Below are 18331 nucleotides of genomic sequence, written 5' to 3'. Positions count from 1 at the left end.
AGAGACTATATCTCCAACTTAACCAAGCATTCTTGCATTTTGCTGAAGCTTGAAAAAGGCATTTGAAGGCAGGCTTTCAATTGAAAATATCTCCTGCCCAGAGAAATGAGCTTTCAAGGTGAATATATCACAAAATCACAAAAACTCAGAGGTAGAAGAAATCTTAGCCCAGCACATCCCCAAGCAGGAATGCCTTGCACACAGCCTTGCTGACAAGTAGTCATTTGGTCCCTGCTTAAAGATCTCCAGTGATGGGGAATTTGCTCCCACATGAATGATGGTCCTGATCATTAGGAGAGATTTTGTGTAGTGTGGTGGATGGAGGGTCAGCTTTGGAGTTAGGAAAACCCAAGGTCAAGTCCTTCCTCTGACACATATAGTCATGTGGTCCTGGGCAGGACGATGCACATCTCAGTGCCCCAGGCAGCTTTCTCAAATCTATCCAACACTTTGCTGATCTGCATCTGGTGGAAGGAGCTTTCACACAGGGAAGTTTTCCCCTCTGTGCCAGAAAGAATTAGGTAGGCTTTCCTTAAATCAAGCCTAAATTTCTTCTCTTCAACTTTCACCCATTGCTCTTAATTCTGTCCTCTGACTCCAAGCAGAACAAGTCTCTTATTCTTCCATATTTTCAGACACTTGAAGATTGTTATCTTGCCCCTCTAAAACTGTTGTTTTCAAGCCTAAGCATCTATACTTCCTTCAATGAATCCTTTTATAGAATGCTCTTCAGTCTCCTTCCCAATCTGGCCACTTAATTCTAGCAGAGTCATTCAACAATCAGCAAAAGATGATAGAAGAGATAGGAAAATTCACTCAATAAAAGCTAGCATTTATGTTGTGCTTTAAGGTTGCAAAGCACTTTACATATACTATCTTACTTGATCCTCACAACAATCCTGTGAAATATGCTTGTTTTATAGGTGGGCAAACTGAGGCACAGAGAGGTTAAGTGACTTGCTCAAGATCACACAGCTAGTAAGTATCTGAGACAGGATTCCAATTTAGGTCTTCCTGACTCCAAGCTCAACACCCTACCCACTGTGTCACCTAACTGCCTACTGGATTGTCAACGTGACCCTTTGCCTACCATCCAATGCCTTATACAATCTGACCTCTATCTTTCTTTCTATCATAATCTCCCACTTAATCCCTACATAAATCCTCTGCTTCAGCTAAACTAGTTTTTCACTATCCCTGAAACATCCTTTGTGTTTTTACCACCTCTGTGCCTCTATCCAGTCCATTCCCCCCAACTTGAAATGACCATCTCCCTTAACCCCATTTCCACCCATCAAAAATCTCATCAGTCCTTTGAAACTTGTCCATTAACGTGCCAACTCCCCCATGTAACTTCCCTGAGCACCCTAGCTAGAAATGATATTTCCCTCTTCTGAATTTCAATTTGTGAGGCCATTCAGAAAAGGAGAAACTTCTATTTCTGCAAGCCTGTAGGGGCATGCAGCTGCTTGAGATTCCCTGAACCTATTTAAGGACATGAGGGTATGTCCTCAGTTCTGGGATTATCTATTTTGGAAGTTTGAAAATGGTTTTAGTGTGCAGGGGGGAAAAAGAAAACCTAGTGGAAAGCAAATATTTCTGTTGAGTGTTGGAAGTTCATGAATCAATGTGGAACAGAAAGAATGATTCATTCATTGGACAGGAATGAGTAGATCTAGGGCAAGGAGAGAAATTTGATTGTGGAAGCTTAGAATGTTGAGAAGAAGATTCAGTGAATATGGATGGGAGAGAACTAGGGTAAGTATAGAGCTCGCAAGCCAGTCCTGTGCACTAAAACCTGATATGAGAAGGAGTAGAGAGGAATGAGGCTGTGACCTGGATCCTCAGATTCCCCCTTCACTATACAGATACCAATACAGCAGAGCAGTGATGAGAATGTACTATTCAAATTTGGTTTCACATCCCCTTTCTGAATCTGTCATTTTCTGAGTTCATTTTAGGTTGTTTAGAGAAGGAGGAGGAAGAGGGAAAGAACACTTGACAATAAGCTCCTAGAGGGAGCCATAATTCTTAATAAATATTTTGTGAATGATATTTATAAAAGGAGAAAAAATAGAACCCCAACCCCAACTAGATAAACTTTGTGTTGGGTGCTTTCTATTGAAAAGAGTTATTGAGTACAGGGAACTCAACTGTCACTCTCTCAGTTCCCTCCTAGGGCCTTTTTAGAAAACAGAAACTAATTATGGAACCAGATCAACAGTCTCTTTATTGATGCAGTCAAAGTAAAACCAGTAGGATGCAATTTAGATCTTCTCCCCCATCTTCCAAATAGCTGCAAAATTTCATACAAAATGAATATACAATTGAATTGCAAATTACTTTGAGAAACGTCAAGAAATCCTGGTGTAAAGAAGACATTCCCATTCCTACAACTTTCTAAAACCAATTATTAAAAACAAAAGTGGATGCTTCACAAAAGCATATGGGTCTTCCCTAGCCTGATGACTAGAATAGTAGCTAGAGAAAGACAAAGGAAAGAGAACAATCATTTTTTGAATGCCTACAATGTTCCAGGAACTGTGTTAAGCACTTTACAAATATTATCTCATTCTCCTCCCAACAGCCCTGGGAGGTAGGTGTTCTATTATCCCCATTTTAGGAAATCAAGGTTTAGTGACTTGCCCAGGCTTACACAGCTAGGAGGTGTTAGAGGCCAAATTTGAACTCAGGTCTTTGTGACTCCAGACTCAGAGCTCTATTCACTGCACCACTGAGCATAATGCCTGGCTCTTATTAAGTGCAGGTTAATCTTTCATTGAGAATCACAACAGTCCTGGACAGAGAGGTCAGATACAAGTAAAAGATCACCCTATTCTCAAAGAAAAATGCTCAAAAGAGCACTCGTGTGCTCACCCTAACCACTTTGCCTTGTGCCCCTCCACATGCATGCACACCCCCATTTCTACTGAGTTGTTCATTGCCCATCCTGCGGCACCATGAGCATGTGTTAAGTATTCATTAAAATCTATAGCTGGGTTTAGGGTGATATTTTCTCTCATACATCTCATTCAACAAATATTTATTGAGTACTTAATATGAGAAAAGAATTATGCTAGGGATTATGGCTCTTTCTAGGAGCTTACCATCAAGTGTCCCCTCCCTCTTCCTTCTCCAAACAAACTAAAAGGAACTCAGAAAATGACAGAGTCAGAAAAGCGATAGAAAACCAAGTTTGATTAATGTACTCTAATCGCTGCTCTGCTGTCTTGATATTCATACAGTTGTGCAAACTGCAGTGCTTCTCTAGGGCCCATCCGAACCCAGAAGCCTCCTACCCTGAGTAGTGTGCTACCTAACTGAATGTGGATGGGAGAGAACTAGCGTAAGTATAGAACTCGGAAGCCAGTTCTGTGCATTAAATTGCTAAGCAATACAGCAACTCTCTACCTAATCTGACCTCAACTCTCCCAAGTCTGAGAGAATGAGAGAAAGCTTCAGAGAGATGGAAGCATTGGATATAACTTTGAAGGACAGGTAGAATTTGAATGCTATCAGGATGGATACATAGAGAGTAAGAACCAAAGCATATAGGTAGGAAAGTATTAGATGCAACAACATGGATTTTGCAAACAACAGTTAGTCAACGATCATTAAGTACTTACCCTGTGCCAGGCACCATGTTAAGGACTGGGGATATAAAAGAAAGGCAAAAAATCTTCCCTGCCCTCAAGGAGTTAACATTTTAATGGAGACAGCATGCTAAAAAAATGAAAACAAAAACAAAAACAAAAAACAAACCAAAAAAAACCCCTACATATGCCTGATATATAGTGTAAAGGAAAGGTAATCTTGGAGGGAAGAGGGGATGAAAGGAAATCTGGAATTTCCTCTGCAGAAAGTGGGAGTTGAGCTGTCTTGAAGGAACTCAAGGAACCTAGGAGCTGAAAATGAGGAAGGGTAAGCATTTTAGGCACAGAGGACAGACAGTGCAAAGGCATAGTCAGGAAATAAAGTGTTGTGTTTGAGGAAAGCCAGTGGAGCTGGGTTGTAGTGCATGGAGGGGAATAAAATGTGATACTAGAAAGGTAGGAAGGAGCCAGGTTATAGAGTTGAATGCCAAACAGAAGATTTTGTTTTCATCCTGCAGGTAATAGGGAGCCCCCTGAGTTTATTGAGTAAGTGGGGGTGACGTGGTCAGAACTGCACTTTAGGAAAATCACATTAATAGCAAAGTAGTGATGGACTGGAGTGGGGGAGACTTGAGTCAGGCTATTGCACTGATCTGAACGTGAGGTGATAAGAACCTGTATAAGATCGGTGGATCTGTGACTGGAGAGAAGGAACACATAAGAGAAATGCTGTGAAGGTAGAAATGATCTCAAAAACCAGATTTAGAAGTGTAAGGGACCTCAAAGCCCATCTAGCCCAAGCCCCAGGGATGAGAGGCTATTAATCAGATCCTACCTCATGTCATTCACATAGCTGAAGAAACAGGCACCTCAGTAGGTTAAGTGACTCACTCAGAGTTACACAATTATTGTCAGAGGTGGGATATGAAGGTTCTGACTCCAGGGAAATATGAGATAAGGCTGTGTAGCAAGGTAAAGTAGAGGCAGGTTAAAGTGGAGCTCAAATGCCAGAATGGGGAGTTTATTTTTCATCCAATTGATAATGAGAACCATTGAAGGGTTTGGGGCAGAGGGGAGAGCCATGATCAAATTTGTATATAAGGAAAAAAATCTGATACCACATACAAGATGTACTGGGAAGAGGGCAGTTCAAGAGGAGTTTGGGGGACCAATAATCCTGGCTTAGGCTAAGAAAAAAAAGATCGCTTAAGCATTTTTCCTTTTTGACTGAGATATATAAATAACGATGGATGGGGAGAGGGGAGAGTGGACAAGGGACGGAAGAGATTGGATATAACACTACCCAATATTCCAACAGACTTCTTCTGTAATATGACACCCTGGATATTTACCTAGTCTTATTCATAGAGATTGTCCAATATTGGAGCTACCCAAATGGAAAGATATGAGCACAGCATTTATTCATTGTCTAATTCTAAGGCAAAGTTCTACCTTTCACATTGATTTTCTCTTCTTCTGTCTTTCAGATTTGCCTTGCCAAAGGATACCCCAGCAGACTGATGGCTCTTGCTTAGCCAAAGGTGACAATTTGATTGGTGAGTAGGACAACTCTTTTCATTATTAACCTCAGAAGACCTTGATGCGTGCATAACCTAAGATCCTGGTCGTTGGAGAGGTTGCTAGATATTTGGTCAAGGAAAAAAACCAAGACACTAAACTGGCATTAGGTTAGATGGCACGCAGTGGCTGGAATGGTACAGCAATGATGTAGTTAGTTTTCTTAGCTTCCCTGCATGGCACTGCACACAGGTGATAGAAGAAAGTTATTCACTTGGTCCATTCTGCTACCCTTACCCTACCCCCTTCCCTACTCACTTGATTACTACCCCTAGTCCCAAGGGTCTAATTCTTTCTAAATCAACATTTTCTCCCTAGCATCAATCCTACAGCTTGGCAGAGGAGAGAACACACCTGCTCTTCCAGTTTAGCCCCAAGGAAGACTTAGATCAGCCAAAATCTCTGCATTTAAACTCATGTAAACTCATTGAACAGTATCTCAAATTATGATAGTCAGCAAACTCAAGCTAATGAATTTGAGCAATAAGCAATTAGTGTAATACAGCAAATGCTGGAGTTGGAGTCGTAAGATATGGAACTAAGTCTTATATCTATTACTTACTTGGTATGTGAAACTAGGCAAAAAACAAGCTCCCTGAGCCTCAGTTTTCTCATATGTGAAATACAGCTGATGGTAGGAGCTACCCACCTGCAGCTAAATAGTGCAGGACTTGAAGTCAGAAAGATGGGAGTTCAAATCTGGTCTCTGAACTTACTAGTTGTTTGACCCTAGAGAAGTCACTTAATCTCTATCTGCCTCAGTATTTATAATAATAAAATGGTGATAATAATTGCACCTATCTCCGGGGATTATTGTAAAGATAAAATGAGATAATATTCATAAAGTGCTTACAAATCTTAAAGCATTGTACAAATACTAGTTACATTATTATCATTATTACTTCACATAGTTGTAGTAAAGATTAAAGAACATGTGTAAGGTACTTTGCAAACTTTAGAGCTTTATATTAATGTCAGCTGTTATTGTAAGCATACAACTTGGAGTTATATGAGCCGGGCCTGGATCCTTCAAGGTTCTCTTTTGTATTTTGCCATATGAGGAAGAAAGTAAGTCTCTCTGTCCTGTTAGTGATACACATACTGAATGACCGAATTCAATGGCCTCATTAACCTGTTTGCCATGTCCTTAGGGAAATCAAGTGGAAGTGTTGTCATGCTTTGTAATAACTAGAAGAGTAAGTCTCTATGGCATTCAACATTTGAGCTACAGCACAGACAGTTAAATCATAGGCACAGGGGTGGGGAACCTGGGGCCCTCTAGGTCCTCAAGTGCGACCCTTTGAATCCAAACTTCACAGAGCAAATCCCCTTAATAAAAGGATTTGTTCCATAAAACTTGGACTCAGTCAGAGCCCACACCCAAGGACCTAGAAGGCCACATATAAGGTTCCCCACCCCTCTTAGGACATCCCTTGGGGTAAAGCTGACACCTTAGCTCTGTGGGCATGAGGCCTTTAATTTCCAACAGGTGGTGGTCTCTAAGGCGGGAATCTTAATTCAGAAACCTTATACAGGACTTCCCTTGGTATTGAATACTTGCTGTTATCTCTACTTGCTCCCTTTGCTTTTCGTGTTTGTACCTTTGACAAGATTGCCTTTTCCTCCTTGTTGTTCAGCTGTTTTCAGTCATGCCCAGCTCTTTGTGACCCTATTTGGAGTTTTCTTGGCAAAGATACTAGAGTGGTTTGCCATTTCCTTCTCCAGCTCATTTGACAGATGAGGAAACTGAGGCAATCAGGGTTAAGTGATTTAGCCAGGATTACACAGCTAGTAAGTGTCTGAGGCAAGATTTGAAAGATAAGTCTTCCTAACTCCAGGCCCAACACACTATCCATCCTGCCATGTAGCTGTCCTGTCTTTTCCTAGCAGACAACTATTAAGTCCTTTTAATCCTTAATTTATATCACCCAGAATACAGTAAGCCAGAGTCCTTCAGTTAAGACCTGATTTCAAATCTTGACACTTGCAAGACCGCGCACATTTGCTGGATAGCTACTGGCAAGTCATTTAACTTCTCTGAATCTCAGTTGTCTTACGTGTAAAATTTCTAAGACTATAAGTCGCAGAAAAGGTGTTCACCTGCATTGGTAGAGGAAGTTCCTTTAACCAGCAATTGCCTATCCCAATGGAATCACAGGTCCAGTGCCTAAGCCTCCAATAGGCCTAATAATACCTGTTATACCTACCTTCCAGGGTTGTTGGGATTCCTGGATTCATAGAATATAAGAGCTGGCAAAGACCTTAAAGGCCATTCAGTGCAATCCAAAACTGGACAAGAATTTCTCTATATATCACAGCTACAAGTGACCATCTAGCTTTTGTTTGAACCTTACGGGAAGAAAAATGGATTACCTATTGAGGGAACCCATTCTGCTCTGGGCCAAGTGTGACTGTCGGGTCAGTTTTCCCTTATATCCAGCAGAAATCTGTCTCTGAAACTCCCTCCTCCTCCCCCCAATTGCTCCTGACTTTGCCCTCTGAGGATAAGCAGGATAGGCCTAATCCTACCTTCCACACAAGAGCCATTCAAATACTTGAAGACAACTATCATGCTCTGACACCTAGGCTTCTCTTCCCTGAAGAGCTCCATTTCCTTCAACCTGTCTTATATGTCATGGTCTCTAAATGACAAAGAGATGTCTCCAGTTTGCCCTCCCTCTGACTAGATAGAGGTATACTTCAGCTTATCATTGGGCTCCCGAACAAGTGAGATAATATATGTAAGCACTCTGTAAACTTAAAAATGTTACCTAAATGCCATTTAATATTATTATAAATGTTTATTAATCAATAAGAAGTCCATCCTACAAGTATGTCCCAGAATAATCACTCTCAAACTGTTTCCTCATTCTTCTCCTGTTCCGTGAGTTACAATAGCCCAATGTATCAAATTTGAACCAATCAGTGTGGGATTCCTCCACTGACTTCTACCTGTTTTCCAAGTTCATTTCTTCCTACTGGGGAGGCAGAATGCTTATCAGATCAGCTTCCTTTCTGTCCCACATACATCCACACCTTTCCTATGCCTTCTAAGGAAAAGCTGCCCTCTCCCCATTGTTCTGTTTCAGTGGATGAGCATTGTTTTATTGAAGAGCTAATTCAATACTCACCTCCTCCAAAAAACTAGCCCCACCCCAAGGTTCACTCTCTCATTCTGTAGGCTCTTAGCATTAATGCTAAGTCTATTTACAGCGTGACCTCACTTCTTCTGAGTTCACTTTTGGTGGATGCAACTAACCATAACTCAAAATAGAACTTAAAAGCAACCTAGGAGGCCTTGGGTCAGCCAAAATCCATGCAATTAAAACTCATGCAAGTTAACCATAAGAAAGGCCCCTCCAGTCCTCATTTAGAGCTTATTTACTCTAATTTTACATATTTTACAATTATAACAAGCTGGGTTATCTGGTTCATCAAATCATCACAGATTGAAAGGAGTGCCTTAGAAGAGCAGCGATGGGAGGTTGCTGGAGACAGGCCTGCTGGCTTTTGAGAAATATTTATAGCAGTTCTTTTTGTTGTGGCAAAGCACTGGGAACTAATTGGGTAATGGCTTAACAAATGATGGCATATGAATATGATGAGATACTATTGTGCTGTAAGAAATGATGAAAGGGATTGTTTCGGAGAAACGTGGGAAGACTTGTATGAAATGATGCAGAGTAAAGTGAGCAGAACAAAGAAACCAATGTGTACAATCACAACATTGAAAAGGCAAGCAATTCTGACAGATTTCAGAACTCTGATCAAAGCAATGGCCAACCATAAGCCCAGAGCATTCATGAGGAAACATGCCACCCACTTCCTAACAGAGAGGTGATGGACTCAGGGTGCAGACGGACTCAAGGTGACTCAGACTGAGACATTTTTTGGCTCGGCAAACAATTGAACTGTTTTTGCCTGACTATGCACATTTGTTAAAAGAGTTTTTCTTTTTCAGTGGGGAGGAGGAGTTGAGAGGGAAAGAAGGTGGATTTTCATTCATTGAAAAAAATAAAAGTTAACTTTTTTTAAAAAAACGATGATAGCTTGATGAGAAAGAAGAAAATTGGGGAAATTATTAATAAGCAGCCACAAAAGCCCAGAAAGCCTGGCAGTCTAGGATCATTTAGCGTAGATACCAAGAGCTTTATGCACCTCAATACGTAATAAGAAAAATGAGAATCCCTTTACTTTGGCACAGAAAAGGATGGATGTTCATCATAACAACTCTCAAATCATTTTTTAAAAAAGGTTAAATTATGTTAGGCATGCTCTCCTGAGGAAAGCAAGGAAGGCAGATGTGACCAGGAGGTTGGTTTGTTTTGTTTAACTATACTTCTTTGTTCCCAAGGAAGGTGTAGAGGGCAACTGGAAAGTGTTGATCACGTGAAAAAGAAAGGCATCAAAAAATATTTTTTAAAATATCTTTCCAATCATCTCATATTTGCAAAGATGTATTTTAAAGTAGTCACCAAAATGATTATTTAAAGTTTTGCCCCCTAAATCAGTAAGTATTAATTATCTGGAATGTTAACTTACGTGGACACAGTTTCCCTACATGTTCCCCACATAAATGAAGTTTTGATGCACATGATCTTTTTCTGTCTCCTTTCGTACATATATAAAATAGGAAACAATGCAAAGATTCAGGAAGGAATCAGTACTTTCTAATTTTTAATGCTTTCTCATGCCTCAGATTATCTTGTACTTACTTTTATAATCCAAAGAATATTATCACACATTCATATGCTGTTTTCTGGTTTGTAAAATACTTTATTTTCATCTATGTTTATGTTTATCCCCAATCTACGCCACCTCAGTGAGTTCCTTGAGGCCAGGACGGTGTTTCATTTTGCTTTAGTACCTAGAAAATTTCCTTGCGTATAAGAGGTTCTCAATAAAACTCTGTTGAATTGAACTGAATTGCAATGTCTTGTACTCTGTTGCTATGCAACTGAACGCTGAATGTTTCGTGTGCCAATCAACTAACAGATATTTGATATCTAACTGCATGGTAGACACTGTGCTAGGAAACAAATAAGACAGAGGACCTGCCCTCAGGGAGCTTACAATCTAATTTTCTACAAAATGCTCTGTCTGGTATTCAAACCTCTTCATAACCTAGCCCTCTCCTACCTTTCCAGTGTTCTACACCTCACTCCTCAACACATGCTCTTTAATCCAGTGGCACTGGCTTCCTAGTTGTTCCAGGAACAAGACGCTCCATCTCTCGGGTCTGGGCATTTTCTCCGGCTGCCCCCGTACCTGGAAGGCTCTCCTTCCTCCTCTCCAACTACTGATCTCGTGACTTCCTTTAAATCCCAACTAAAATCCCACCTTCTGTAAGAGGCCTTCCTCGACCCCTCTTAATTCCAGCTTTTCATTTTCCTTCTTTTAATTATTTTTCTTCTTTTCCTCTTTTAATTATTTTCTATTTATCCTGTACATAGTTTGCTTTGCATTTATTTGCCTGCATATCATCTCCTCTGTTGAATTGTAAGCTCCTTGAGGGAAAGGACTATCTTTTGCCTCTTTTTGTATCCCTAGCACTTAGCATAGTGCCTGGCACATAGTAGATCTTTAATGAATACTTATTGAATTATTAAATTGAATTGTCTCTTAGAAGAAAAAGAAGGTAGTATGAAACCTGTATGATATAATGCAATATGTGCCAGATGAGAGTATGCAGGAAAAGTTTCGTGGACAAGGTGGGATGGCAACTAGCAGAGGAAGGGGGAAGGGACATTCCAAGAGACATTCAACACTTGAAAGGACCTCAGAGATCCTCTCTTGCAACATCTTCATTTTACAGATGGTGCAATTGAGACCCAAAAAAGTTAAATGACTTAACTGTAGCTTACATTTCAGTGCTACATTCTACCCAGTACTTCGCGAATAGTATTGAAGAAACGAATGAAGAATGAAATTAAAAGTTCTATTCTCTCCAAAGCAGAAAGAATTGATACAGTCCCACGTGAGATAAGTGTTCTTAAGTCTTATAGATACATAAAAGACAAGTATTGCTGGATACCAACTATAACAAGGCAGTTTACTTTTCCCATTGTACTTATAGATACATGCCACATCATTAGAGAAAAACCTTGGTTGGCATCGCATAAATCACATCAGTAACTCTTTTTAGAGCCTAAGGCAAGTGCAGGTACAGGTGCCCAGATGTATTATAAACTCCAGAAGACAGTTAGTCCAGGAGACACTACTGGAGGGGGAGGCACAGATCATGAGCACCTGTGGACTGAATGAGTCATGTAGAAGATGGGTAGAATTCAAGAAAGGCATTTCAACTTCCAGACATCAAACCCAAACATACTGTAGGGTATGCAGACTGCTTCTGCTCTTTGCATAATTATAAACTCCCCCTCAAAAGAGTAAACATTGCTGCTGACTTCAAAAACATATGACAAAGTGGTATTAAATATGCATTGCTAATTGGACTTTCTAATTTTGCTAGCAGTTTCACGCAGACATGCACTATTCTGCAGATGCTGCAGAGTTTAAATAAAGCCTTCATCCTGCCTTGTGAAAAAGAAACCAGTAAGAAAAAGAAGGAAAGACCCGGTTTAAACTAAACAGTTCAACTTGAAGCCACCAGCGTATCCCTTTGAGAGTATTCTATAACAACAAAGCTTATGGAGGTGAACGTTGACAGGACCATTCCAGTCAAGGCGCTCATCACTTCTTGTCTAAACTATTGCAATAGCTTCATAATTGGTGTCCATACCTCTGGTCTCTTCCCTCTCCAATCCATCGTCCACATTGCTATTCCTAAACTACAGAACTGAACATATATATCACTCTGTTACCCAAAAAGCCTCTAGCGCCTCCTCCTTGCCTTTGGGATAAAATACATAATTCTCTGTCATTTTAAAACCCTTCATGGTCTGACTCCAATCTAGCTTTCTAGCTTGATTACACATTATTCCACTTTCACATGCTTTATAGTCCAGCCAAACTTATTTATTTGCTCCTCACACACACCATATCTTGCTTTTTAGGCCCTTGTATAGGCTGTTTCTGTACCCAGAATGCACCGCTTCCTCCCCTCTGCCTCTTAGATTTCCTAGCTTCCTTCAAAGGGCAGCTCAGGGTCCGTCTACTACACGAAGCTTTTCCTGATCTCCCGTGCTGGCAGTATCTTACCCCAAAAAAAATGACCTTGTATTTATGGACTTGGTATTTACTTATATGTGTATGTGTTGTTTCCCAAATTGAACGCAAGCTCCTTGAGAGCAGGGCTTTTATTTTTGTCTTATGTTTTGTCTTAGCACAGTGCTGGTTGGTTGATCAATTGACCTAGTAACTGCTTATATATAGGGAATGAGGGAAAGTCAAAGACAGCTCCAAGATTTCAAACATGAATAACCAGATTAGTGGAGTCTCCATCATTCTCATCATAGCTAGTTCCTTAGTCCAGTTGTAATAAAGTTCCCTTCAAGTATAATTCTCTGCTGGGTTCTTAGGGTTCTGCTCTTGTAGAATCCTGGTTCCTTGTTGTGTCTAGATGGTCCTCAGTGCATCTTTTGTCTCCCAGTGCAAAGGTTATTATCAGCCACAAATGCTACAGGAATGTTGCTACTGGGTCCAGAGTATACCGCTTACCAACACTAACATTCAAGACCTACATCTTCCAACCTTTCTGAGTTCACAAGGTCATAACCTGATCAGTTCTGCCTTTGGACACTCTGTCACCTTTTCACCAGGAGATCTTCTCTCTTCAATCAATCAATCAATCAATCAATATTTAACAAGTGCCTACTATGTGCCAGGCATTGTGCTAAGATTCACCAGATGCATTGTCTCCTACTACAGTCTCTCCAGTAATATGGTCAATCAGGAAGGAAGAGGGGAGAGAGAGAAGAAGGCACCTCCCTTGCTCACCTGCAATTCCATCTCAGGAATAGTGGAATCCTTAGCCTTAAAATTTCTAATCTTCTCAACTAGCATGTTATTTGTTTATATTGGCCTAGAGGTCTTAATCTGCCAAGTTGATCTTCAACTAATCACAAGCTATTTCCTGCATCCAGAGCCTGTGTGTTCCTTGATTAAGGACTTATTCACACCTAGTTTACTTATTTATTTAGTTTACTTAGTTATTTAGTTTACTGATTTATTTAAGAAAGAAAAATATAGTCTCTTCAAGGGAGGAGAGAGTATCTAAGATAAGAGAGTAGTTAGCAGTATCCAAAACCATAGATATGTCAAGAAGGATGAGGACTGAGAAAAGGCAATTTGATGTTGTCATTTGAATATCCTTGGTAACCTTAGAGAGAACAGTTTCAATTGAGCAGTAGAGTCAAAAGCCAAATTACAAGGAGCTGAGAAGTGAGGAATTCAATGAGTATAGAAAACTTCTTATAGATGTTTGACTCTAAAAGAGATGAGAGATAGAGGGTGATAGCTTGAGAGGATAGCTGGGTCAAGTTAAGGTTTTAGGCAGTAGGGGGAAAGGTTCCAGTAGCTAGAGATTAATCAAAGAAATTTCACCATGAGTGACATACATTTTTTCTGTATAAGTCTCATATTTGGTGAGCACCTGTTATGCAATATATATTGACGCTGCAATAAAACTGCCTTTTTCTATTTAAGTTCACTACTATATCCCATCTACAGAGCACCAAGCTGCCTGATGTTGCCTGAAATATTTCAAATGGGTTGGTATTGTACTAATTGAGGAGTGTTTGGTTTTTTGTTTTTTTCACCCTATCCTAGCAGCATTTGATGCAAGGGAAAGAATAAAATTAGCCTAGTAATCTGTATGCTTGTGACAATGTGTCCACATTTGGAAAATTTCAACCAGTCAGAATCCAAAAGTCGATACCTCTGTGTGTCTGGCACCCTGGCTGGAATGCTGATTTTTAAATAAAAGATGATGATCTTCTTCAGAAAGCATTTCAGACAGACGAATGTAAATAATCTTAATACAGAGGTGACTGGGAAGGAGAGTAGAAAGGGATTATTTCCCATATCTGGTGAGTTTCCGCAGAGAGATTTGTAAAATGGTGGCAAGATAAGATTCAAAAGCATAAGCAGCTAGAGTCAAGAGCCAGACCCTGCCCTTTAACCCCTGTAAAAAGTGAATGTAAAGCACAATAACTAATAATAATAGCTAGCAGTTAATGCTAGAGCTTTAGGGATTGCAACACATTTTATGTATCTTATTTCTTTTGATCTTTATAACAACCCTGTGACTTAAGGGTTATTACTACCCCTATTTTACAGATAAGAAAACTGAGAGTGAGAGAGGTTAATTGATTTGCCCAGGATCACACAACTAGAAATTGACAGAGGCTAGATTTGAACTCAGGTCTCCATGACTTCAAGTCTAGAACTCCACAAGAGGCAGCACTCAATCAAACAACGTAAAATTTAATAGGAACAAGTGCAAAGTCCTACATTTAGGCTTTAGAAAAAGAATCGGTATTACAGCTATAATATGGGGAACGTGCTATAGCAAGCAGTCGGATGAAAAAGCCTTGAGGATACCAAGCAACAGTGTGACATGGCTACTAAAAAAAGAGAATTCATATGGATTTACAGTAGTATCCAAAACATGGAGAAAATAATTCTACTGTGCACTAATCCCAAAGTATCAACCTTCTCCAAGGACAGCTAAACCAGATTAAACTGTAATTGCAAAATATTTAACAAAATAAATAAAAATACAATGAAACATAGATAATGTTAATTGATGGTTTTCTAAGTCATTATGTGGCCTGCAGGAATCTTTAAGTACCATCTAGTGCCTCCTGTTTCTATATGAGTTCAACACCACTGTTCTAATCTACTTAAGCCCTGCCTAGACTATTGTGTGTTCACTTCTCGGCTCCACATACATTTTAAAACATTGACTAGACAGAAGACCTCACCATCTACTGGACTACTTTTATTAGTTGTCTTTTCTTAGTCCTTTTAACTTGTCCCATCATAGAGAAGCAAGACTATATGGAAAGTTAAAATAAGTCTTGAAATTCCATATACAACAGCAACACACATATATAATACATATGTATGTATAGAATTCATTTTACAATTTTAGTAGAATAGTTTGCATGAGAAAGTAGGAAGAACATATGTATAATATGCCTGTGTACACACGTTTTGTAGTTGTTCAACTGTTTTCAATAGTGTCTGACTCTTTGCACTCCATTTGGAGTTTTGTTGGCAGATACTGGAATGGTTTGCCATTTCCTTCTCCAGCTCATTTTACAGATGAGGAAAATGAGGCAAACAGGGTTAAAAGTGACATTGTCAGGGTCACACAACTAGTAAGTGTCTGAGGCCAGATTTGAACTCAAGAAGATTAATCTTCCCAATTCCAGCCAGGCACTCTACTCTCTATGACACCTAGCTGCCTACACACACATACATATACATTGTATGTAATATGTGTGTAAGTATGTATTCCTGCAATGCTGTATACCTGGCTATCAGTCATAGACTACCACAGTCTCTTAAGAATGAAAGTTGAGAATCACCCAAAGAGCAATGAAGAGGTAAACAAGTAGGTGTATATACACATGTGTGCATACATACTTTTTTTATACTTTGGTTTTTGTTAAAATGCCATGGTAGTTTCTTGTTCATCATAGACCTTGAATCTCAAATACTGATCCACCCTTTGCCTGGCCCTATTGTTGGTAAAACCTATGAGTTCATAAATAAATCATCTATTTTTAAAAATCCCCCCTCCATTCCTGGGCTTGTGGCCAGATAAGACTATCTTTTCACAAATTCAGGCCCAAGGGCTGCTATAAAGTTAAAATTTAAAGTTTGGCCTTTGAACACATATAGCATAGATCTTGGAAGAGGAAAAAACTGATAGGCTGCTCAGAACCCACAGAAGGCAGCAGGACTCCTTTCTGTATTTTTAAGGGAGGATAAAAGTCTCACTTTTTAGTCTGTTCAGGCTTCCAGGAATTTTGTTCCAGCTGTTACCATTTACCCTGGAAGGGCTTAGCAGTAGGCCAAAAGCCAGAGATACTTCTGGGCCTAGCCCATGGAGCACGCCCCACACAGTAAGGCCTTTGGGGTACCTTAGTGGCCATAGCTCTTACCTTTTGAGAGGAAGGGGTAGGAGGCCACACTCCAAACTTTCCTCCCAATAAATCTGGCTTCAAAATTACAAGTTTTGTGCACAGGTTGTTTGTTCTGTTTTTCATTTTGTTTGAATGATCACTGATTTACCACAAGTGAATCCAATGTACGGCATTTCCTGTTAGAAGGGGGAAGGCCAAAAAGCCCCTGAAATCCAATTTGCTGTCTTTCGTTTGGATTGTAACACTGGACATTCTGCATGAAAGTGGAGCGTACTTTGGGTGAGCATATATCTCTGTTTTTTTATTCCTGGCTTGATATAATGATCAGTGGTTTGTCAAAGTCATCTCTGTTGTCACATCTTTTAAGGAATCTTGTATAATTTTTTGTTTGTTTGTTTGATGAGGCAATTGGGGTTAAGTGACTTGCCCAGAGTCACATAGCTAGTGAGTATTGTGTGTCCAAGGCCACATTTGAACTCAGGTCCTCCTGACCCCGGGGCCGGTGCTAGCCTGACACCTAGCTGCCCCCAAATCTTGTATAAGTTTTGATACAATGAAAGATACCTTGTTTGGAGAAACTATAAGGTGGTGTTTTACTTTACTAAATCAGTGCTTTAAAAAAAAAAACAATAATGAACGAAAGCATATAGAGTTGATTGTTTGGTATGTATATCTTAGGCAAACACTGAAAAGAGAATATGATCTTGGAGCAGAATTAAAAAAGAAGAAAAGAACTCAGACTTCATTGCCTTTGGGAAGTCTCATTACCCCTAAGTCATTCCTGAATCAAAGGCTTGTCATTTAAAAAAAAAAAATTTCTGGTGACAATGGTATCCATGAGCCGTAGACCACCACAGTCTCTGATGAATTACAATTAAGACCACCCAAAGGGTAATGGGGTAGCGGGTGTGAGTAGAATGTAACGCTCTTCTAATGAAGAATTTCTTAAGATCTGTAGAGTAAAGGGCATCATATACTTTTATAAGTGGAAGAGAGGAGCTGGTTATATGGCAAAAGCAATGGATAGTATATTCCTATATAGATGTAATATATATACACATATATGCATGTGTATATATGCATATATGTGTGTATATGCATAAGTGTGTGTGTGTGTGTGTGTGTGTGTGTGTGTGTGTGTGTGTGTGTGTATAAATCAGTTATCTAGAGCCAGGGTTTTTAACCTTCCTTATGTCATAGACCCCTTTCGCAGTCTGATGAAGCCGATGGATCATTCCTCAGAATACTATTTAATTCATAATTGAAGGAAATACTAAATTTCACTTAGGGGTTAGTTAAAATAAAGATATAATTTTTCCCATCCAAATTCATAGATCCCCTAAATTCTATCCATGGATCCCAGGTTAAGAACCCCTGATCTAGAGAACTGACTCCAGCATATTGGGGAAACTTCTATGAAAGATCTATACAGCAGGACATGAACAAGAGTGGCATAGGATAAGGTGTCACGGATAGGTCCTAATACACGTCACTGGAGAAAGTATTCCTATCACTGAGATCACAAAATCATTGAAGTGGAAGTATTGACAAACTAGAGCATGCCTGAAAAAGGGTGACAAGGATGATGAGGGAACTTGAAACCAGGAATGTTTGATTGAAGAGACAGGGCTTTGTTTGGAGAAAAGAAGACTTAAAGTTTTCTTTAAATATAAAAGGACTTAAAGAGTGCTTACATTTACTATTTTTCAGCTCTAGACAACAGAAACGGAAACAAGTAGTAAGTTCTCAATCACTGGAGGCTCAAGCAAAAACTGGATGGGTATTCATTCCCCAGGGATGTTATAGCTACTGTTATACCCAATACTAACTACTAGATACATTTTTCTAGAGATGGGAAATTGGGAATAAACTCAGTTAATACAGTTTGTATTGGCATCTCTAAGCTGGATCTGGTTACATATTCTATTATGATTTATTTCACCAATTCTGGTACACACTCCATAAGGCTTTGAAGCAGGGGAAGTTCCAATCCCAGACCAACACAGACGCCATATACCAATAAGCTCATATACCACACAATGATGCCTCAATGAAAGAACAAGAACCAAATGCCTCAGACACCACCCACTGTCTCACCAACAT

The 18331-nt window shown here is 39.7% G+C and overlaps 1 protein-coding gene across 2 annotated transcripts in view; it reads left to right on the top strand.

Annotated features, from left to right (window-relative positions):
• Positions 1-18331, top strand: part of ATP10B (ATPase phospholipid transporting 10B (putative)) — a 362023-nt gene that overhangs the window by 100163 nt on the left and 243529 nt on the right. For both annotated transcript variants that reach the window (XM_020992355.2, XM_078150541.1), the window contains exon 3: positions 5081-5149. The gene's annotated coding sequence lies outside the window, so the exon portion shown is untranslated. The remainder of the gene's footprint in view (positions 1-5080; positions 5150-18331) is intronic.

Source organism: Phascolarctos cinereus, unplaced genomic scaffold, assembly GCF_003287225.1.
Source record: "Phascolarctos cinereus isolate Bilbo 61053 unplaced genomic scaffold, phaCin_HiC Scaffold_2;HRSCAF=192, whole genome shotgun sequence".
Classification (NCBI taxonomy): Eukaryota; Metazoa; Chordata; class Mammalia; order Diprotodontia; family Phascolarctidae; genus Phascolarctos; species Phascolarctos cinereus.
This window is presented reverse-complemented; position numbering and strand designations above follow the sequence as displayed.